The sequence below is a fragment of the Aricia agestis genome, chromosome 7 (assembly GCF_905147365.1).
Source record: "Aricia agestis chromosome 7, ilAriAges1.1, whole genome shotgun sequence".
Taxonomy (NCBI): Eukaryota; Metazoa; Arthropoda; class Insecta; order Lepidoptera; family Lycaenidae; genus Aricia; species Aricia agestis.
In genome coordinates, this window is record NC_056412.1 from 3,248,956 (window position 1) to 3,273,495 (window position 24,540).

A 24,540-nucleotide genomic window follows, 5' to 3' on the forward strand; every position below is an offset into this window, starting at 1 on the left:
AATTTAACTGCCACACTCAGAGACGAATATTATAATAATAACATCTATGGACGCTTCACGCCACGTCAGTCTGGCCCCGTGGTAAGTACCTGAACGACTTGTGTCACAGGTAACAACAATATTTAAGATTTTTATTATAGCCCTTCAGCTGTGGCGGCCATTTTGAAAAAAAAGCGCATCTGTGGGGCTACTTCTGGATGTTCACGCATGACGCGTTAAAATGACGATAACTCTAAAACTCCTTATGGGGGATGCATATTATAACTATGTCATTGGAATCTGTATGAATTAAGCTCAGATAATAAAAATATTTTAATCCTATTTTGCTATGTTAAGTCTTATTAATTTAAATTTGAAATCGGAATTACAAAAAAATCAGGTTTTTGTCCTTTTAATAAGAAAATGAAATATTATTAAAAATATTTTTATGAAATTTACATTAATAAACATTATTTAACATTCATCAATAAGAAAAACACTCTTCTCCGTACTTTTTTTTCAACCCACAAGTTTTAAAAAAAACAAAACTTGTCAGTACGCGCGCGATTTTAAGACAAGGGTCAAGTTTGAAACTTCTAGCAATCGTCGTAAGTATGTTTTAGAGTCATTAGAAGTGACTATAGCCCGTCTTTGTTATATTAAGTACACTTTGTGCAAGTTAGAGCGGTAAAGATAAAGTTTACGATATACTGTGGTTAAAATAAAACATGAAGGTGATAATCGAGCTCCAGGAGCGCGGTCCACAGATGCGCGCATTTTTCACATCGAGCTTGGTCCACAGTTGAGGGGATATGATACACATATTTAATACACATCCATGACCCAGGAACTTTGAAAACTTTTTGTTCCGCCAGCGGGATTCAAACGTCCGCGACCCCCCGCTTGAGCTACCAACGCGATCACCACTGAGCCACCGAGGTCGTCTTTAACTACTTACCAGGGGGGTGAGCCAAAATCTTTTCGTTTTCGCTTCGTTATAGAATCGCCGATGAAAATGTATGGAATTGACATTATCGTTCGTTAATATGACGTTGACGTTCGATTCGTCTTATGTCAATTCCATACATTTTGATCGGAGTTTCTATAACGAAGCGAAAACGAAAAAATTTCGGCTAAATGGCCTGTATTTAAAAGAAGATTTTCGAAAGCCCCATACATTATATCTATTATACTCTTACCGTACCAAAGAATGTTACAATTTTGTGCCATACCACTTGAATTATATTAAACTAGATGACGCCCGCAACTCCGTTGCGCCAAAGTTCGTTTATCGCAAGGGCACCGTACTATTTTTCGGGGATGAAAAGTATCCTATGTCCTTTCCCGGGACTCAAAGTATCTCCATACCAAACAGCAAAATCTGTTTAGCGGCTTGAGCGTGAAGAGGTAACAGACAGACAGACAGACAGACAGACGACACAATTTCGCATTTATAATATTAGAATGGATTGTTTGTAATATTTATAAAAAATACTAAATGTCGCCCGCAACTCCGTTGCATCAAAATTTGTATATCACGCGGAGGCCGTACATTTTGCTGCTCATAGTATGTTTATACCAAATAGATCGCCTTAGCGATTTAAACGTGAAGAGGTGACAGACAGACAGACACACATTTAGATGACGCTCGCAACTCAGTTGCACCAAAATGAGTTTATCGCGTAGGAACCGTGCATTTTTCCGGGATAAAAAGCATTCTATGTCCCGTCCCGTCCCGAGACTCAAAGTATCTCCATACCAAATTTTAGCAAAATCGTTTCAGCGGTTTGCATGTGAAGAGGTAACAGACAGACAGACAGATACACTTTCGCATTCATAATATTATTATGGATATTATTTATGTAGAATGTCCCTTGTACCGAAAAGTCTGCCGGCGGACGGCGCATCATAAAGCGAAATGCGAAATCCAGCGAGATCCTAACCAATTTTTGGGAGCACAATAAAATACAGTATTTCAGTACCTTTGTTTATAAGATTTTAATCCAAAAAGGTTTAAAGGTCTAACCGTAATAAAGTCGCAGGTCTGCTATAAAGCTTGAGCTGTAAAATTTATTTACAGCTCAATGGGGCCGCTGGGCGCTGGGTGCTCGAATATAAAACGAAAACCTGGGAAGGTTAAGCCAGGAAATGTTATCTAGCGTAAATCTTACAAGTTCTTAGATTTACCCCCGGGAAGATTTTTTCTTACACTTTCTTAAATTAACAATCCATATCCATTCTAACAATTTGTAGTCACCAGTATTAATGATTCAAGTTCACGTGTACATACACATTTAAATAAGCCATTTTATGCTTATATATTATAGGCTACTCACTGAATACCTTAGATAATGAATTAAAAGAGAGTCGTAAGTTAGAATTAATGAGCTAAAACATTACCTTCTTAAATCTCAATTCACAGTCTCAAGTCGACTTACATCATGATATGGACTTTTTTATAAGTTACGAGCTTTTACCCGCGGCTTCGCTCGCGTTAAGAAGTATTATTATATACAAACTTTCATCCCCTATTTGAACCCGTTGGGGTTGGAATTTATCAAAATCCTTTCTTAGCGGATGCCTTCGTCATAATATCTACCTGCATGCAAAATTTCAGTCCGATCCGTCCAGTGATTTGGGCTGTGCGTTGATAGATCACCATGTCAGTCAGTCACCTTTGAGTTTTATAAATTTTAAAAAATTCTTGTACTTCTAGCTATAAAATATAAATCAAGTATCATTTAAAAGGCAATTTTATGAACCTACCCAACTTCATTTAATTTTCCTCATAATATAAACCTGCCCCGGACATTTCACAAACATTTTATGACTCGTTTTAACCGTCCTCGAGTTTTAGCGAGAATGACAAAATTTACATATCATCCAAATATCATACTATTTCAATGAGAATTAAAATTACAGCGCGGCTTAATGGTACAATCAATCAACCGCGTAGCACCTGCAATGATATGAGAGAGCCATAACAAACTGCCACCTGCACTAATGCGAGAGAAACCTAACAAAGTGGCAGGATGTTTCAACCCCGCTATCGCTACAATTTTATAACGGGCTTTGGCCCACCACACATTCCCACCACTGTATCTCCTGTGTCGCTAGGATTGACAGCGGTATCCAACCACGAAAACCCTTTGATATGATCTCAGAGAGCCCGAGGAACATGCTAAAGCTGTCTTGGGACCGCTAGGAACTTCCGTGCCTTCAAGTGTTTTTGTCACAATAATTATTATTGACAACAGTCTAACACAATAAATTTATTTATCTCTAGTTTAGTAGTCACTATTATTACTATCGTTTATTCTCATGGTGCTTCCCTCACAGTTCTTTGACTTTCGGTCACTGCAATTTTGTGCTGTCTCCCGCTTGTATGGGGAGGTAATCTAGAATTTCTTCCTACTCCTATTTTCTTCTGATTAATTTCATTGCTATCGCCACATACCAAATATCGTCAAAGTTGGTTGTTAGGCTGCGTTGCGAGGAATGTGTTTTACAAGAACAAATATAATCGTTGCGCTGAACGTGGTCAGGCAAATGAAGCATTTCTAATGGTTCTTAGAAACACATTTCTCGCAACGAAGCTTAGCTCAGCTCCGGTGGAAACGCAGCCTAGGGGTTTCTTACTAGAGGGGTACCCTTTGGGCACGAAACTTTTAAAAGCCGTAACTTTACTGACGCCGTCCGTCTAAAATCTGCACGTCATTGCAATAAGCAAATGGGATTGCAGTATAATATATTATCTGACAGGTATGGATAATGGATAAAACTAGTCTTGGATGACATTATCGTGGTTACGTGGAGGCGAAGCACTACGGGCACTACGGGTTTCATTTTAAGCAGCCACTTAAAATGACACCCGTAGTCGTTATTTATAATCACTTACGGATTTTCATTCTTTACATTTCCCGTGGTCAAGGTAGCTGGAAAGCTACTATTGATAGGAAGTATTATTTTCTTGAAGGATAACCCTATGACTACAATTGTACAATATTTAAAAGCTTGACTAGCGAGTACATGCGTATGACCCACAATACAACTAGGCCCTAGGATCTGTCAACAAAGCCGTGTAGAAAATAGGTCGACGGAATATTGTGCCCGGAGCATAATGTGCATTCTGAAACACTCCTTTATAATTCTCCTGCATGTAAGCGTCTTTGTTTTTTTCCACTCTACTTTAGAGTTACATACTTTTAGTACGAAAACCGAAACCCAGATAGGATTTTTTAAATGTCTGTCCGTCCGTCAACAAAAATAATATAATTGCCGAATCTATTAGATACGTAATTTGGTCGCGTAATTAAGCTCAGATATCGAATTATATTGACTAGACATTTTCGTCCAAACAAGTAAAAAGCCAAAATTAAGCCTTTTTTGGCTTCAACATTATCGTAGAAATAATTATTGCACTTGATATGCTAAGGGCATGATGGGGTATCTTAGGAAAATACCAAAAACACACTATAATCATTACGTTTATTATGCTTATTTATTTATGGCACAATGTCTTATTTATCTGACTACAATTTGGCATAGTATTTGGGAGATGAACTTAAAGCATTTTTTTTAAATAAATGATATTTTAATAGGAGCGTTCGAAAAACCATCTTGCCCCTTACCATGGGGTAAGATGGGGTAATGAAAATGGGGCAAGATGGGGTAGGCTAATCCAATCACAATAAATACAAATATGAATTTCTTGGGTGTTTTCATCATCCACACCATCACAAGCATTGTGAGCCCAACGTCCACAAAGCTGACAGCCTCCCAAACCTTCGGATGATTTCAGAAAACCCAATACCCCGTCTTACCCCAAAGGCTGACTTAGAAAAAAATAACTGAACGTTTGTCCAACTATACCACAACAAAGAACGACACTGACAACCATATACGAGAAAAGACATAAATTGGGTAGTCATAATCACATTACAGTTTTAACGTTTTAACTGCGTAAAATTAGATCGACGAGACGTGATTTTCGTTTGTAAACAAAAAACGCGTGAACTCCAACTCCCTGTTTCTGTCGCGCTGATGGTTGATCGAGTATGGCTTCCTATTGGCCTGTTGCTTTCTGTTCGCAAGAGTCTAGTTTCTTGTATCTTGCGTGACCCCGTCTTACCTCGCATCCCCGTCATGCCCCCCCCTTCCTCTACTCACGTAACTATCGAGTAAAACCGTATGTGAGTACTTAGTAATATTATGTATATGTTTTCAAATGATACAAGAATGATATATTATTTACGATACATCTTTACGTTTCCGTTGCTAAGCTAAGAATATTAGTTTTAATAATATTTTAAGTCATAATTTAGCACTAATAATAATTTAATATTTGTGCAGAATAATACATAGGCTTTTTGCATATTCTAAGAATAAGAATAAGAATAATTTATTGCATAAATGTGGTACAAAAGGTCTTACAATATTACTTAAATAGATCCAAAATTCTGCCTAATAAGTGGCGTGCAAAATGATTTTAAATTGTATGGCATTATGTAAAAAAAAATGACTCATTACATAAAATTAATTAAACCCATTAAATTATTAAGAATTAATGAAATATAAATGTCACAGGCATTACACGAAAGTAAATTAAAAAAGAATAAACAAACAGTCAAGTGTTGTGAAAAAAAAAATTCATCATCAGTTATGTGTCAGTGTCATACAAAGTTTGTAAACATTATATTTTATAGGTTTTGATTATAAATAATATGATTCAATATAAAATAATAGAAATATGAAATTACACTAGAACTTAAAACTAGAGGGGCGACAAAACAAACATAGTAAATAAGCACGTTAAATTATTAAATAAGTCAAGTATACATATCTAGAAAACGTGTCCTGTATAAAATCGAATACGTATGCACCACACATTAATATTCAGTTTGACCGACCTCGGTGTGATACCATCCATTGTAAGGTTTAACTTCTCAATATGCACATTTTATGCTAACGTGTAGCTGGCTAAGTATCAAGCCACACAGAGAATAGGGTTATACGTCGTCAAAGGCACAATTTTATAATTTTTTACTTTATTTTTCCAAGTAAGCACGTACATTATGACTCTGTAAATCCCAAACTAATAAAAGAATTTATGCTGTTATTCTATCTACTATCGTAATTATATTACAATCGCTTGACAGTAAAACGAAGACTGATAGACGGACGTACATAAATTTTACAAAAGTTAAAAAGTTCCACGATTAAAGAATAAAACCATAAAAATGCCTGAATGTAAACGAATAAAGCAACTTAAGGCCCAGTTGTCCCTAAAATAAGCAGGTCGATGTCTGTCAGTACGAATATCGACGTTAAGGACATTAAAATAACATTCATATCAGCGCGCCTTGTACAGTGGCTGTTACGCGCTCGCCGCGTACCTTGAAAATAGAAAATAGGTGTAAAAACCTTTTGTTTTTAGTATTACACAAATAAAATATATCAAATTGTTTACGTTAGGTTACGACACATATACTACATTTTTCGTTTTTTCTAGAAAGTGTGTAATTTAGCCATAAAATGATTTAATTATGAAAAACAGCGTTATAACAGTACTCATTTTAAAACGGTACTTATTTTATACTTAAATCATGACATTTCCTTTACTAAAAACGTGTTTTAAAAAACCCATTTTACGTAGTTGCAACAACCAAAGCGCCTTAAGGTACCGTTCCGATCCTTGCGGCAAGCGACCGCGAAAGACAAAAAATGAATTAAATGGAGTCATTTTTTACTTAGCCTAGGTTTCATTTGCTCTACGCCACTACAAAGCAGCGGTGGCGTGGGTCGCTAGACCTTTATTGTTATAAACTGATACTTATACTCGTAGCCTAGGTCATGAAGTGGCTTTTTTTGTCGCCCGCGGTCGCTTACGGCAAAGATCGAAAAGTCAGCTTTACCGTTGCTGATAAAATAAACTGAATTCTTCAAACAAAACGCTAACATTAAAATATTATAATCTTTAATGCCTGCTTAGCATTATTTAATAGTACTACGGAGCATGTTAACACACCTATTTTAAATTGTATATGAAAAACTTATGCTAAACCCCGGCCCGGTCACGTAATAAAGATTAAAGTTGACACAAACTAATAGTTTTTTAGCTTCGAGCATTTTACGTTTTTGCAACGTGTATACTTAATTACCACATGCAATTTTAGATAACTGGTTACTTAGTTTATAAAAAACGTAAAACTCAACATGCGAAGGTGAAACCTGTAAACAAAGAATTAAAGCTTTGTTTGCTATGTGGAAAAATATAAAGTAAACGTATTATATAATATATATAATAATATACAATAATATTATATACATATATTTTACTCTAAAATCTTAAGTCAAAGTAACTAAAACGTAGTCTTCAAAACAATATTTTCATTTAGGGGATGTTGGAATCAAAATTATATATAACTTAACAAATTTCATACTTTATGATTAAAAGTGATTTATCAGCCATTAAAGTTTCGGATGAAAGGAACAGTAAAGTTGTATTGTTCTAGAACAAATATTGGATGTTGAGGAAAATTTTGGAATATTTATATTTTATACTTAAAAAAATATTCCAAAATTTTCCTTAACATCCAGTATTTGTTCAATGTTGTGTGTTATTTGTAAAAATTTAGGAATATTTTTTTAAGTATAAATTAAAAAATATTCTAAAATTTTCCTCAATATCCAGTATTTATACTTAAAAAATATTCTTAAATTTTCCTCAACATCCAGTATTTGTTCTAGAACAATACAACTTTACTGTTCCTTTCATCCTAAACTTTAATGGCTGTAAAAACGTGCTACGTTCAAACATTCGTTTTACATTCTTCTTTATTTGAGAATCCCGTAAAAAGTCCTTAAAAGTTTTACAAGAAAATGATCACCGCGCAACACTTAAAAGTTTTACAAGAAAATTACCAATTTCTGAGACGTAATTCTACGAATTACGCCTCAGAAAAAAATTAGAATAAAAGTAATTAATATCCTTGTAAGTTTTTAAGTTCAATAAAATATTTTGCTGCTTTGTTAAGGGGGCAACTAACCCTAAAGTGTCGATTTTATAATTCATTTTTATACTTGAAAATAAGCCCCGAATTGTTTCATTTTCTAAAATTATATTATACTACTTTATATTTCCGAGAATTCAATCTGAGCAAAAACACGATATCTTAAAATTATCTTAAAAAATCACAAAGATGCATCTAATTTTCACGAATTTTTCATTTAATGCCATAACCGTGCATTGAACTAAGTTAATATTTTAACACATTGTATAAAATTCTATCATTGAGGCATCGACCTAGCGGATTTTTAAAATGTTGTATATTTATCGAGTTTGTATATATAATATATATACAAACTCGATAAATATATCGATATAAATTGTATATATATAAATTCACTGAATGTTGATTTTTCAGTGAATTTATTAATAGTTTTCTTTATTTTATAATTATTATAGTGGCTTGGCAATGAGCACTAGAGAAATAATCAGCGACTGATTGGATTTATTGGGTACCATCGTCCACATGCGTCGTTACATACTAAAAAACACTTTACGCTTGCCGTTTGTGTAAGTATGAACTACCCCAAATATGAAGTTTTATATTTGTTTTTCTTGTGCTCATTGTCGAGCCACTATAATAATTATAAAATAAAGAAAACTATTGATAAATTCACTGAATGTTGATTTAAATTACAAAATAAGTTGAAGGCTTGGCTTGAATGTGATCTGAAAACTTTTTACGATAGATATATTGCATGGCTATGCAATATTTTGCTTGGCCCCTTTTTACATTTAATGTTTTGGTGAGATTTCATTTCTTTTTTTAAGGTTTTTTTTCTTTTCAGGTCACGTTAAAACTCTTCTGTACTTAGCTTAGCACCCATTCTCTATCTCTAGGTATTAGGTCGTAAAATTAATTGATAATAACAGGTAGGTACTTTTACAAAGTACAAATTCTATGACAATAGCCCAACAACTTTTGAACTTTCAGGAGGTTATTCGTGCACCGGTGTTACTTTCGATTGAGTATTACGACCTATCCCGGATTTTTTTAAACCATAACAATTATACTCCGCAAACAAGCGATACCGCGATATAAATGGAGTGCTACACCATCTATCGAGCGAGTATGGAGTGAAATACATGCAACTCGTAGTTCTGATTTCATTTATATTTTAATCGAATTTAATTATCATAGTTTCATTGTTAACTTTGTTAACACTATTTTTCCTTTTGTACGTAAAATAATTATTATGAAGTCGAAACTCATTTTTAATGTTCTTGCAAAGCCACAAACAAAAATCTTTTCTTTTATTTAATAAAGTTATATTATACTTTTCAGTTTTTCGGTTTCCTTGCCCAAAGTATGAAAACGGGAGCCTATTCCTAATGAGTCTAGACTTCGCTGTCTGTCTGTCTGTCGTCCGTCCATGTGTCACGAGGCTAGATCTCAAGAACCGCAATAGCTAGATATTTTATTTTTTTACAAATTATGTACTTTTGTTGTCGCTATAAAAGCTAATAGTCCAACTAAAATAAAATAAATGATTGATCGGGGGTCTCATACAACAAACACGTTTTTTTGCCCTTTTTTGCTCTATATCCATAATGGTCCTCCATATCCTAAGTAAGGTTTTTGAAAATTTCAGAAAATACTTAATTATATTACATCTTTAATAATAAGTAATAAAAAGTACATAAACTTGTGATTTAAGGGGGTCTCCCATAGAAATTTACGGTACGGAACCCTATGTACGCCAGTCCGACTCGCACTTGGCCAGTTTCATAATTTTTCCTTTCATTGTGGATAACAACCTACCTTCTTGCCAAATTTCAAGGTTCTAAGTCTGCTAGAAGTACCTTAGAATTTTGATGATCTGTCAGTCAGTGAGTGACAAAATGCAGTAACTTTGATCATCCGTAACTATTAAACTATTTATCGAAATGTTATGTAATTTGGTCAGTCAGTGAGTGACAAAATGTAATAACTTTGATCGTCCGTAACTATTAAACTATTTACCGAAATGTTATGTAATTTGGTCAGTCAGTGAGTGACAAAATGTAATAACTTTGATCATCCGTAACTATTAAACTATTTATCGAAATGTTATGTAATTTGGTCAGTCAGTGAGTGACAAAATGTAATAACTTTGATCATCCGTAACTATTAAACTATTTATCGAAATGTTATGTAATTTGGTCAGTCAGTGAGTGACAAAATGTAATAACTTTGATCATCCGTAACTATTAAACTATTTTTCGAAATGTTATGTAATTTGGTCTGTCAGTGAGTGACAAAATGTAATAACTTTGGTCATCCGTAACTATTAAACTATTTATCGAAATGTTATGTAATTTGGTCAGTCAGTGAGTGACAAAATGTAATAACTTTGATCATCCGTAACTATTAAACTATTTATCGAAATGTTATGTAATTTGGAGTAGTTTTAATACTTGCTCCTAGTCACCGAAATTCTAAATCTCTAGCTTTGTTACATCGAAGATAAAGGGGGTGTGAAAAAGCCGCGCCAATTTTTACATTTATTTAAATGAAAATTTGTTTATTTATAAAAAATAACATTGTATTTTTTAATTTCATTCGAATGTGTCAACCCCCTGAATATTTACTTCCAATTCATTTTTATGGTTCCGTAGCTAAATGGCAGAAAACGGAACCCTTATAGATTCGTCATGTCTGTCTGTCTGTCCGTCCGTATGTCACAGCCACTTTTCTCCGAAACTATAAGAGCTATACTATTGAAACTTGGTAAGTAGATGTAATCTGTGAACCGCAATAGGATTTTGATACAAAAATGGAAAAAATATTAAAAATTTTTGGGATAATATATATACAACTGAAACAAAAAAGTGGTCTCTCTCTCGGTTGGAAGATCTTCCTTTTCGGCCTCCACGTATATTCCGTAATTTTTAGTTTAAATGCATGGTTACATAATCAAAGGGTAAAAACGGGACCCAATTACTTACACATCGCTGCCTGTTCATCTGCCTGTTTCCAGGCTGTATCACAAGAACTTGAAATTCATGTTAAGTAGAATAAATTGTTACAAAATATATTTTCTCTTATTATAGTCACTGCGACTAAGTGATAATTTCCAACTCGCACTTGGCTTATTTTTTGTCCTTGTCCAATGTACGAACAAGGGCTAGCTATGAGCGTAGTAGTCTACGGCGTAGACTGCTACGCGTTTGCTACGACGGTTGCTACGTCGACATGTGACTTGATTAATTCATACTATACTGTACTCGATGAAACATGGCGGTAGCGGTCATTGACTCCCTGTCAAAAAGTTGTCATTTTACAAACCGCGATTGGCAACATCTGACATTTCATTGACAATCACGGTAGAAAATGGCAAGTTTTGGACAAGGTGTCAATGACCCCTATCGCCTTGTTTCGCCGAGTACAATATAAGTATATATTATAATATTATAAATTCAAAAATGTGTTTTTCTATCTATCTCTCTGTCTGATACCTCTTCACGGTAAAACCACTGAACCGCTAAAATTGGGTCTGGATATACTTTATGTCCTAGGAAAGGACAGGATACTTTTTATCCCGGAAAAATGTACGGTTCCCGCGCGATAAACGAAATTTGGCGCAACGGAGTTGCAGGCGTCATCTAGTCTAGAAATTAATCTATCTATATAAATAAAAATGAATTTAAAATTTTGTTAGTCTCACTTACAATCGAGAACGCCTGAACTGATTAGCTAAATTTTAGACTTGAAATATTAATGGAAGTCCAGGGAAGGGTTTTAGGGTGTTAAGTGGTCATGTAGGTGAACTAAAAATAAATGACGTGGGAGAGCCATGCTTCGGCACGAATGGGCCGGCTCGACCGGAGAAATACCACGCTCTCACAGAAAACCGGCGTGAAACAGCGCTTGCGCTATGTTTCGCCGAGTGAGTGAGTTTACCGGAGGCCCAATCCCCTACCCCTTATTCCCTTTCTTACCCTCCTCTATTCCCTTCCCTTCCCATCCCTACCCTCCCCTATTATCCTATTCCCTCTTAAAAGGCCGGCAACGCACCTGCAGCTCTTCTGATGCTGCGAGTGTCCATGGGCGACGGTAGTTGTTTTCCATCAGGTGACCCGTATGCTCGTTTGCCCCCTCATTTCATAAAAAAAAAAGACATAGACTACATTCATACACAAATATTGATATAGCGACGGATTTACTGGTTTCGGTGCCGAGTCAGCGCTGTATTAATTCAAAACTAGATGCTAGACACATGTCCAAAATCTAGGTAACTTACATAGAAAATCAATTTAGTACAATATTCAGTGGCTGACATCCGATATTGTATTAAAGCACTTGAGCGAACAAAGTTTACGAAGCTGTCTACGGCGTAGCATGGCGTAGACAGCTTGCTACGACTATTGCTACGCCGCACCGCCATCTTAAGAACTAGCTATTATAATTCTATATTATACAAAAGATAAAGTCATCGATGGCTAATTATTACATAATATTTATCTATATATCGACTGCTCCTAAGGTAGACTATCGTAAGCCACAAAATGGCAAATTTCGTTTTATTGCGAAAATGCATATAATTATGTTAGATCTTTTAGGACCTTCAAGAAAAAATATTAAATTCGAAGTATAAGTGCCTTTTTCGAGACGTAAACTGTAGTATGTTTCAAACGCCTCCGACGTTATTTATTGTAAGTCCCTTAGCGATAGTCTACACGGAATAATAGGGGAGCAGGTGCCCGAATTCACACATCGTATGTATAAGTTGCGATTGTCTACGCCGGATAAAGATTAACGTAAACTATAGTTTGTACTACTTACATTAGTTTACATTGGAACTTCTATTGAAAAATATATTGCAAGTGTAACTTACGATTTTGTCCGTTGGAATTTAAGTTAAGTTAAATATTGTATGTTAATTATACAATATTCTACTACGGAAAATATTATTTTTTACTGTATCTATATCCTACTACATTCTACGTTGTACTATTCATTAACATACGATACTTTGCCGATCTATTTCTTTTATAACAACTATTATTTATGACATTAGGGGCAAAAGAGCACCTGATGGGAAGCAAGTGGACAACCCATGGACGCTCGCAACATCAGAAGAGTTGAAATACGTTGCCAGCTTTTTAAGAAGGTCGCTTTCTTCTTCAGGTTTTCAGATCATATTGGTCCAGAAAATGCTGCTGGCGGCAGTTTGATTCTGATTTATTGTGAAAGACTTATCAAGATGGTAAATTTTCCCGTGGAACGATGTTGAAATGTTGCAAGAGGTGTGATAATGAAGCACCTCCCCTTGATACAGCAGCAGCAGGGCGAAGCCACGTCTGAGCATAATTCCAAGGGATCTGGCTTGTTTGAAACACTATGGCTGGCTACAATCTAAGCGGCCCTTTGTTGGTTACTTTCCAGAGGGAATAGTTGGTATTTTGTCGCCCTTACCCAGAGATGAGAACAGTATTCGACATGAGGCTGAATCTTCTCCTTGTAGAGTTATAGGCGTTGCATCGCACTGAAATACTATCTCGCTCTGTTGAGAATACTAATCTTATTCAAGGCCAACTTGTCTTTACCCGTTTGTCGCCCGAGAACGGAACCTTTTTCCGGGATATAAATATCCCATGTCCTTTTCCGGGATTCAAAGTATTCCCATACAGTATATCAGAAAAAAAAACGGTTAAGCGGTTTAGGCGTGAGGAGGCAATATGCCCAATGTCCATGGACAAATAAACAAACACATTTTTGAATTTATGTAATAATATATTGTACTTAGTTTATATTTTATGATCTCTTTTTTCTTCCTGAAATTTTTTCAAGAACTAGTACTAGTATCCCAAGTGATCCCCTTCCGGTAGTCGTATTCCTCATGTCAGAGGGTCGTGACCTTCCCTTTATATAACCTTCCTTAAATAATGTTAAGCCAGCTTTTCCTATCTTCAGCCACTTGAAGAGCGTCGTAAACGATGGACTCAATAATTTAGGTGCGTATTTGATCGGACTGCGGCCCCGCGGTCTTTCGACCTCAGCCTTACCAATGACTATTTTAATATGGTCTCCTTTCTTTTTGGATATTATGTGTCCATAGTATTCTAAAATAGATTTGAGGCATATTGTGGTAAAGAGCCTTGTAAAAATAACTTTTAGCTTAGCCACGATGGACGCGTTGGTTCCGAAAGCTGTCTGTGTCTGTAAATTGAAATTTGGAGTATTTTTCTTCATTATCACATCTCGAAGGCGTCGATATATCTCCGGTCTGTTGAAGTATGGTGTATTGTATACTAAAATGTAGACAGTTTTGTATTACTTCTTAAAGAAAACATTTTGCGACGCAAGTCTTTACGCATTTGACACATAGCACTCTTAGCCATCCTAATTCTTTAATTAACGTGTATCTGGTTCACAGGAGCCATTGTCTGTAATAGTGGACCCATGTGATAGCAATAAAGAAATAATAATTGATAACAGGCCTTAACAAAAATCAGCGACATGAAATTAAAATACCTAGCAGTGTTTAAGATTTTCTAGTTGATGCCCACAACTCCGTAGGGCCAAAAATTCGTTTGTCTCGCGGGGACCATATAGTAAAGGACGTAGGATTCTTCCTATCCCAGTATAAAAATTTCCTTTCCCAGGACTCCAAGTATCTTCATACCAAATGTCAGGAAAATTGTTTGGGTGTAAAGAGGTAACGAACAGATATATATTTTCGCATTTATAATAATTAATAGCGGATTATATATTGTGATACTCTTAAGTTATAAAGCTTATCATATGAATTCTTTAAGAAGGTTACAGAATATTATTTATAATAAAAATTTTGCTACTGATGATGCTTTGCTAGCCAATTAAGTTGATTACTTATTATATTTTAGCACTTTTTTGCACATTAATGGTATAAATCATGTCAACTACCTACTTCTAAAATTTATAAAACAATTTTTAAAGGTATTTCACACTTATTTCAGAAAAGATAATTTATAAATAATTTATTTTCTCAAACATACTATAAATTCGAATTAGGCAATTCCCCTGTAAACTATGATATGTCTTACATACCATAAAAAACGTTAAAGAAGTCTCCCGTATAGTATAGTAAGTAAACGTTACAATATTTTAAAAAGGAGAAATTTCAAAGTAAACAGTGGTAAGTGTTAGTTGCAATAATTTTCATTAAAGATTTTCCAAAGAATAATATCGCAACAACAATTTCAGCTAAACCAAGCTAATAATATAGTATTTTATTGCATAAGATAATATAGGTATTAACTTATGCAATAAAATACTATATTATTATATAACAACAATAATAGTGTTAGGACACTATTATTGTTGCTCATGCCAAATTTTATAACAATCGGTTAAAAAATGAAGTCGTGGTTCAAATTTGCAACTTTAAACGCTCCTCCTGTAAAGTTGTGTTTTTGATGTTACGATAGTCTACCTAGGAGCAGTCGATATATAAAAATGGATTTCCAATTGTTAGTAACGCTATAACTCGATAACGGCTGAACCGATTCTGCTAATTTTAGTCTTAAAAATATAATCCCTGAAGTCCAGGGAAGGTTTTTAAGTGATACGAAGTTCGCCGGGACAGCTAGTTAGCAATAATAATGATAACTTAGATTTGCTTAAGAAGTTAGTAATTTATTTTACTCTGGTTTATTTTCGCCACTCCGGATTAAAAATCGTGGATCGTTATAACATTTAGATAAAAGTTGAATACGATCCGAGTACGGCTTATTAATACATAATATTTAGGGCATGTTTCACCGCTTCCTGATAAAGTGTCTAATAGGCTATTCAAAACTTTTTTGACAGAATCTCCAAACTCCATGCTTGATCTGTCAAGTTCATTGATGGATAAGCCTTATCAGGAAGTGGTGAAACAGTGTAAATAATAATAATAACTTAGATTTGCTCAAGAAGTTAGTAATTTATTTTACTTTAGCTTATTTTCGCCACTCTGGATTAAAATTTAATCGTGGATTAAAAATACAATATAACATTTAGGTATGTGGGGATTGAGGATATGCATGATGGCCGCAAAGGAAGATCTTCCGACCGAGCTTCTATACTCAGTCAGGCCGAAGCCCACGTGATTGATTTCAGTTGTCGTGTATATACCGACGCACTTAGAGAACTCCGATAGCGCGATTTAGGAATGTGGCGCTAATTGTGGGTACCGCCACAGATAAAAGTTTAATAGCATCCCAGATCCGCAATTGGCCCTTCTGTCGCCTTAAGTGAATATAACACAGAATCATAACCGTTTCAGCGTGTGTATCGGAGGCAATTTTCCCTGAAATCACGAGTCCGGGTAAGGATGTCCCTGCCGAGGCCCGATAACTCGTTATCGGTCGTTAACCCCAGCGGCCGGCAGTTAGCATAACGCTGACTGGACTCATTACCCACCCACGAGCAGGGGTCGTTTATACCATGTTGTAATTACATTTTGTCATCAAATATTTGTCCCCTATATTGCCTGAACTTTTTGTAAGTTTTGTAATCTAGGTGATAAAATAAATGAAGGTACCTATAAGCTCAGTTCAATCCATAAACAGGTTAACCGTTGGTAATGTAAACGATTACAATAGCAATTTTAACCCAGATTACCAAATGCAATCTGGGTTACAATACATTCTGTATTTCTGCTACTTGTGTTCACCAGGGAGACTTATGTTACATACAACACAAATGTAACATAAGTCCAATTTAATTCATAAAAAGGTTACCGTTGTCATAATCTACTCATATTAATCCTAGTTACGCTAGTCTGAGTTAAAATATATTTGTTTCCGCGAGATAAATTACTAATTTTGACGTAAGGGCCAGGTCACAATACTGCGTTGCGGCGTCGTATCGCAAAAACAACATCGCACAGAAATGCGATGCATTGTCACAACGCAAAAATGTCATCGGAAATCTCGCAAATTTCCACGGTGCGTTCTACGACGTCTAGATTTTTACGATGCGACGCCGCAACGCACTGTTGGGGCCTGGCCCAAACGGAGTTTCGGGCATCTAGTACCAAAATAATAAGGTTCGGTGGTTAGTTTACTGAACCCTAAAACATCCGGAAGAGTCGTTTCGTTTTATTGTGCGCTTCTTCCTTCCTGGTCGTAAAAAAACAAAAATCGCGAAACATTAGCATAAAAAAACATTCAAAGCCCAGCATTAACAAAACACAAACAATTTGAACACGGTCTAAAGATGTTTGTGTAATCACTTTATTTACATATGAAAATTAAAATGGGGTAAATGAGGCCCCAGTAGCGGTAGAGATAGCGCGAGGGTTAACGTTGTCCGGTGAGATAGTCACATGCTGCCTAATCGTCGCTGGCTACTGCAGGGTTAAAGCACGTACACACGACGCAATCATCATCATGGTGCTTATCTAAAAAAATCCTTCTTTTATTCGTTTACTAAGGTTATTGGGAAAGAAAGAGATGAATATTTTTTGTTGAAATGTAGAAAGCTAATATAGTCATAGCTAATATAGATATTAGCCAAAATACTATACACTAATAATTTAGTCTTCCAATATGTATTGATGTGATGACTCTATTATTTCTGAAAACTTACTAAAAAAGTTTTTTTGGATAAATAAAATAGACTATGCCCTTCAATACACCTTTACAATTAATCCACCTTCAGTGACTAAATAAACAATATTACTGACGTGAAAATGTTAATCTATACTTCTATACTAATATTATAAAGCGGAAGAGTTTGTTTGTTTGTTTGTTTGAACGCGCTAATCTCAGGAACTACTGGTCTGATTTGAAAAATTCTTTCAGTGTTAAATAGCCCATTTATCGAGGAAGGCTATAGGCTATATTTTATCACGCTAAGACTAATAGGAGCGAAGAAATAGAGGAAAATGTGGAAAAATCTGTACTAATATTATAAAGCGGAAGAGTTTGTTTGAACGCGCTAATCTCAGGAACTACTGGTCCGATTTGAAAAATTCTTTCAGTATTAGATAGCCTATTTATTGACAAAGGCTATAGGCTGTATTTTATCACGCTAAGACTAATAAAAGTGAAGAAATAGAGGAAAATGTGGAGAAAACTTAGGGAAATTATTTGAAAGGGCTTATTTGAACGCGCTAATCTCAGGAACTACTGGTCCGATTTAAAAAATTATTTCATCGTTAGAAAGCTCATTTATTAAGAAAAGCTATAGGCTATATTTTATCACGCTAAGACTAATAGGAGCGAATAAATAGAGGAAAATGCGGGAAGAACAGGGGTAATTATATGAAATTGCTTATTATCTTAAGAACTACTGGAGCAATTTTTATGTCATTTGGCAAACATGAAGAATAGACCACGTGAAGCGACATAGGCTATTTTTTTTTGCGGAAAAATGTACAGTTGCGTAAAATTCCTAAAGTACGCGGGCGAAGCCGCGCGGAACATTTAAATATAATAAAATCGTAGGAAGGTAAATTCTGTACATTGAATATTTTTGTACAATAATACTTGGGACGTGGTCTACTATGCTAACGCGGACGAAGTCGCGGGCAACAGCTAGTAAAACATAATCCTTTGTGCACACCCCTTTAGACGAAATAGCCCTGCACTCGTCCGACTAAATTAAAAACACTTTTCGTGACACTATATTACTTTAGTTTGGCACAGACAGCGCAGTAGTTGAAAATATATTATAGTGTGAACTGCGAACTATTTTAATTCCGTAGCACGCCACCCGAGCATTTCATAACGGACTCTCTAACGGGTTTTCTATCCAAAACTTTTTAAAATATAATTTATAGTACTACATTTTAACCGCAATTTTGTTTCGAAATTCGTTTAAATCGCATTTTTCTGGGGTATAAGCTATCTTTCTCTTTCTCTAGAGCACAGAGAATTCACCCATTATAGTCGGAATAGTGGCTTAAGCGTAGGAGGTAACACAGAATTCGTATTTCTAATGATAGTATATATATATATATATATATATATATATATATATATTAGAAATACATCAATCTGATTAAATATAATTTCGTAAACTTTTTATAGACTTAGATTTTAGATTGCAAAAATCTCATAACATATAACAAAAAATTATAATATTAAAATTTATTATTTACTATAGAACATCGTTAACACTTTTTATCATTGAAAGTGCCACGTGATAAATGCGTTGGTATTGATTGTCGATTATAACTGGAGTTCAACCATGAATAATTTGCGATAAATTATTATTCGTGACAATTGAATAAAAATCATCAGTCAAAATATTTCATAGTGCAAAGGTGTGTTATGAATGTATTCTAATGTATCCATACACGCCACGGTCTACCGGAAAGATCACCCGTGCAGTTATGCCAGCGCAGGTGTCACTCGAAAGAATTGATTTTCGATTTTCAAAAAAATGCACAGGTCTATTCCCACATATTCCGGTCTACCTGCGCAGGCCTACCTGCACAGGTGGACTTCTCCGATAGACCGTAGCGTGGCCTGGATACGGCTGGAAATATATGCGGCAGTGTGAACGTACGGTTTGACCGCTACACCGCGAGATAATAATAATAATATCCATGGACGCTTCACAGCACGTCATTCTGACCCCGTGCTAAGTACCTGAAGGACTTGTGTTACAGGTACCAGATAACGGAAATATACTTTTATATTATACATATATTTAAGATTTTTATTACCTATATCATAGATATATTTAAATTATAATACACATCCAAGGCCCAGGAACATTGAAAACTTATTTGTTCCGTCGGGATTCGAACCCGCGACCCCCGGCTTGAGCTACCAACGCGCCACCAACTGAGCCACAGAGATCTCAAACAAATGGATGTAACGATTTATTTAAATAGAGGCGCGACCGCACTGTCATTTCTATGCATACTTGTAATCTTGCGGTGTAACTGCCTAACCTTGCAGTAAGTGCCAAAATCTTTGCAAAAATTTAGGGTACGTGGTGTGCAAAAAAAAATGGCACCCGGCCTACCCTCTTTGTACAAATAATGTAATAACCTTACATCTAATCCATATTTTATGTTTGTGTGAAAAATATTATAATATATGTTAAATTTTCTATCTATCAAGCCATCTTAATATAGTATTTAGTCAGATGTGATATTCGTCTCACCATTGTAAACTTTGAAATCTATGTTTCTAAATATTTCGCAACAAATATATTAATACATTATTATAATCTCAATAACACAGAGCTATACAAACTGTTTATGTTAACAATTCTTTGAAATAACTTGAGATGTTATCAATAAACAAATAAGAGTTATGACTCGTAAGAGTAACAAAAACCGGTTTTCGTATTATACACAAGCAAACTTCGCCCTTAGTGCTATACAAATAAAGTTCAAAATGGCCGCGGCCGGCAAAAAGCCGTTACAAATACGTAATTTTTATCTTAATTGTTTTACCAAAACGATACTATTATATACTATTAATAGGACTTAAATCGTTTTGTACACGATAATATAAGCTTTTAACGTCAATCATTTACAAAAATATTAAACAAATCGCGTTCAAATCACATAAATAAAAAATAACTTTTCTAGTGTAAACTAGAAGTTATTACGATGTAAGTATTTCTTTCAAATGATTATCTAAAAGTATGTATTAATTATAATTACTAAATTAAACTATTTTACTACTTACATTCGTTAATTCCATCAATAATATCAAACAAATTACACAACATGGCAGAACACACACGAAAAAATTCACGATTTTCAAATGACTGAAAAATATTCGTCGACCACAGATTGTATAATATTTTGCATTCAGAATGTGGCAAATTTATCATAGATCGTAACTAACCAAACTTCTTCATACAAAAGTAGTCTCTAAGTCAACGAAATACGTAACTCGATCGAATGAAAGAGCGCGGCCGGATCCGGCCGCTTGGGGATAAAGAGGCGGCTGTTCGGGCGCATATACGAAAGTGTTTTGGCTATCTATATTTTTGTACATGTTTTATCTCTTCACACATCATGCCGCTAAACCGATTGATATAACATTTGGAATAGATAAAGTATAAAAGCACATAGTGTACTATTGCGTATTTCTCAGAAAATTGATTGAAGCAGCGTCTACCACAAATTCCGCATTATTCGTTGTCAATGAGTCACAAAGTGAAATACAGATGCTTAATTCCATTCTACGTTTCCAAACAGTAACTCAATAAGAAGTAGATCCGGTCGGAAAACTGGGCCATTTGAACAGCGCGCTCTGTTTCTTCCGTAAATACACGTCCGGCCAATATGTATAGATCGGAAATCATCGTGTCACTGGATTTCCTTTTTGACTGTGTTTGTGTGCACTAGAGTAGAAATACTTTATTGCTTCTGGTATATTATAGTTCGTTACAATTAACTGTCACATAAATAAAGCTAGTAATATTTATTATATCCATACTTAATCTATACTGATATTAAAAATGCGAAAGTGTGTCTACCTTATATTATGTTGCCTCTTTACGCCCAAACCACTTATTTGATTCTTGATTCTGCTGAAATTTTGTATAGAAATGGTATGGAGGTACTTTGAGTCCCAGGAAAGGACATAGAATACTTTTTATCCCTAAAAAGTGTATGGTTCTTAACTTTCTACGCGATAAACGAATTTTGGCACAACGCATGGAGCCAAGGTATTGGTCTAACGTGTACAGTGTAAAGTGCTCCCAAAGTGATAATGCGCATAGAAATTTTCGTAATTTTCGGCAGCGGTCGTATTTCCCGAGCGTCGAATGACGTCGCTGCAAGCGCTGTTTTAAACTTAACTTTAAGAAAAACAGCGCTTTGCGGCGACGTAGAGGCGCCTGACGTTGCTTGGACGTTACCATGGCCACGTCGCGATGGCTTCCCGGTGAGTTTTAGCACTTATTGACGGACCGGCGACAGCGGACAGCCACCGGCTATATGATATTTACTTCTATTTCATTTGAACACGGTGCAAAATGTAAGTGCATTGTTTGGGGCTCTTACGTTTCATAGATTCGGGTGTTTTCATGATTACGAAAATAAGCGAAGATTTGCATGCGCATTATTAATTTGGGAGTACTGTAAAGGCCTACTTGGCGATAAGTTGGCAGCGACATTCCGTACTCTACGCATTGTTCCTATGCTCAATGTGTGGGCTATACTGTATTCACGTCACAAACTCAGCCAAGTCGACGTCACCGTGCCCGTGTTCCGAGACGTTGATATAAATTTAATTAAACCGTATCACTACGTATATCGTAACATACGGGAGTTCCGTACATTAATATTCATCAGCGATCGTTAACAACACATGCTGAAGTAATTGATACTTGGGATTACCAATTTCATTACTTCAGGGCAACCTAATTTAGAATTTGAGATAAGTTAAGAGGATTCCACACCGCCCTTTTTTCCATACAAACGTTGTCCCCTGTTTCCTCCCTGGATAATGCTAGTAGAGTTATAATTTTTTTCCTGAATATCTACGGCCACTAATACAATGTCCCTATGTATTCTTTTTTTTCATAATTTAATTATTAAATAAGATATGAACGTTCAAAAACCCCAAAAAAATGGCCAGATTTTCCGCTGTGTTCAAACGTCCAGAAAACAGATTTGGCTAGATTATACAAAAAAAGCAAAACATAGGAACACAGCTTAAGCCTTTCTTTAATCTTTAGTGAAAAAAGTACTTAAATCGGTTAAGTTTTGGAGAAGGAATCAGGGGACAACGAATCGTTGATTTTCTGCAGTTGTCTCTATCGCGTTCTGCGGTATAGGCTTGAGGTAAGGGAGACAGCTATAGATATTACACGTACTTTTTTTTCATTTCTCTAGCCCCTGGTGTATCCTCTTAAATATTCCATACTAGATGACGCCCGCAACTCCATTGCGCCAAAATTGTCGCGAGAAACTGTACATTTTTTTTGAGGTTAAAAGTATCCTATGTTATTTCCTGGGACTCAAAGTATCTCTTTATCAAATTTCAGTAAAATCGGTTCAGCGGCTTAGACGTAAAGAGGCAACATGTGGTTGTCTGTCTGTCTGTCAGTTACTACAGTTAGACAGATACACTTTCGCATTTATAATATTATTAAGAGGTATGGATTGCATAATATAATAATATCTATGGACGCTTCACACCACGTCAGTCTGGCCCCGTGCTAAGTACCTAAAGGACTTGTGTTACAGGTACCAGACAACGGAAATATATTTAATACTTTTATACTATACATATATTTAAGATTTTTATTATATCATACACATATTTAATACACATCCAGACCCGGGAACATTGAAAACTTTTTGTTCCGTCGGCGGGATTCGAACCCGCGACCCCCGGCTTGAGCTACCGACGCGCTTACCACTGAGCCACAGAGGTCGTCAATATGTAGGATACTTTGTGATGAAAAGGTGAGTTGCGGACGTCATCTAGCATTATTATGCACGTAATTCGAATTCATCCAAAGTTGGCATTTTCTCCAAGTCACACAACACAAAATCCACAAAAAAAGCATCTCATTTACCGAGAGCCCATCTGTGAACTCATCAAATTTGGTAAGGCGAAGCTACAAAACAAATTGGCTTTTGGTCTTTGTGACTCGAGCATCGACTCAAGGACCTTTAAAGTCTTCGTCTAAATTGAGACATTTCTAGCGCTACTTTCGAGACCTTGAGAGGGCAAGGTCAAAGGGTGTTATTGTGTTTCTTTAGAGTTTAAATTATTCCATTGTGTTTTTAGTCAACAGTACAAAGTAATATTTTTCGCTCAACAAGTACTATTAAATGAAAAACAAATTATATTACTGTTATGACGCCAATTTGTATTCATTTACACACAACATTATAATAAACTATTTTATAAATAGTATTGTACATAATGTATATTTCTTTCACTGTACCATTATGATTGTCTGGCAGATAATTGTACAAAGACCAGCATTATGCGAATTTTCATTTTAAAAAAGTTTCAAGATTTTAGTGCAAGCAAATTGTTTACTTAAGGCGACGCCTTGATAATTTGGCTGCAGCGATGTCGATTTTCTCAGCAATGACTAAAGCTAAGAAATTAAAGTTCATTATCAGTATTCATCATGTCTTTGTCTTTGAATTACCCATATCATAACACGATTTGTCATCTTTTATAACACAGAATAATTAATCAAAAAGACCTCTGTAAAAAAAGGGATTCTAATTTTTTAATTTTGCCAACAGAGGAGAGTACATAGATTGGTTCAAGCATACATTTTAATTTGCTCATAGCTTGTATTTATGGTTTTAAAATTACTCGACAAAAACCATTTTTTCACTACGCACTTTCCATTTTTTGCTTTCAAAATAGAAAACAAGCAATCTTAAACATGTCCAACACGGTTTTTACTTTAACGCGGCGTCACCTTAAATTATTCAACCAGGAGTAATAAGAAGTGAAGCAACGTTATCAACGTTATGTATAATCCACACCTTTTATCTCCTATCTGACAAATAAAAAAATATCGCTAAGTGAGTACAACTTGACACATTTTTGTTAATTTTAAGTCGAGAATTCCCGCGCAATTTCGCGAG

General features: G+C 35.3%; 1 protein-coding gene and 1 long non-coding RNA gene across 2 annotated transcripts in view; one reads left to right on the forward strand and one right to left on the reverse strand.

Annotated features, from left to right (window-relative positions):
* The window catches only part of LOC121728955, a 51,236-nt gene that overhangs the window by 5,469 nt on the left and 21,227 nt on the right, over positions 1-24,540 (forward strand). The window lies entirely within an intron of this gene.
* Positions 51-19,643, reverse strand: LOC121728966. Its single transcript, XR_006035899.1, has 2 exons — positions 19,595-19,643; positions 51-89 (listed from the first exon to the last, which is right to left on the reverse strand). It is a non-coding gene; the product is annotated as an uncharacterized LOC121728966 (long non-coding RNA).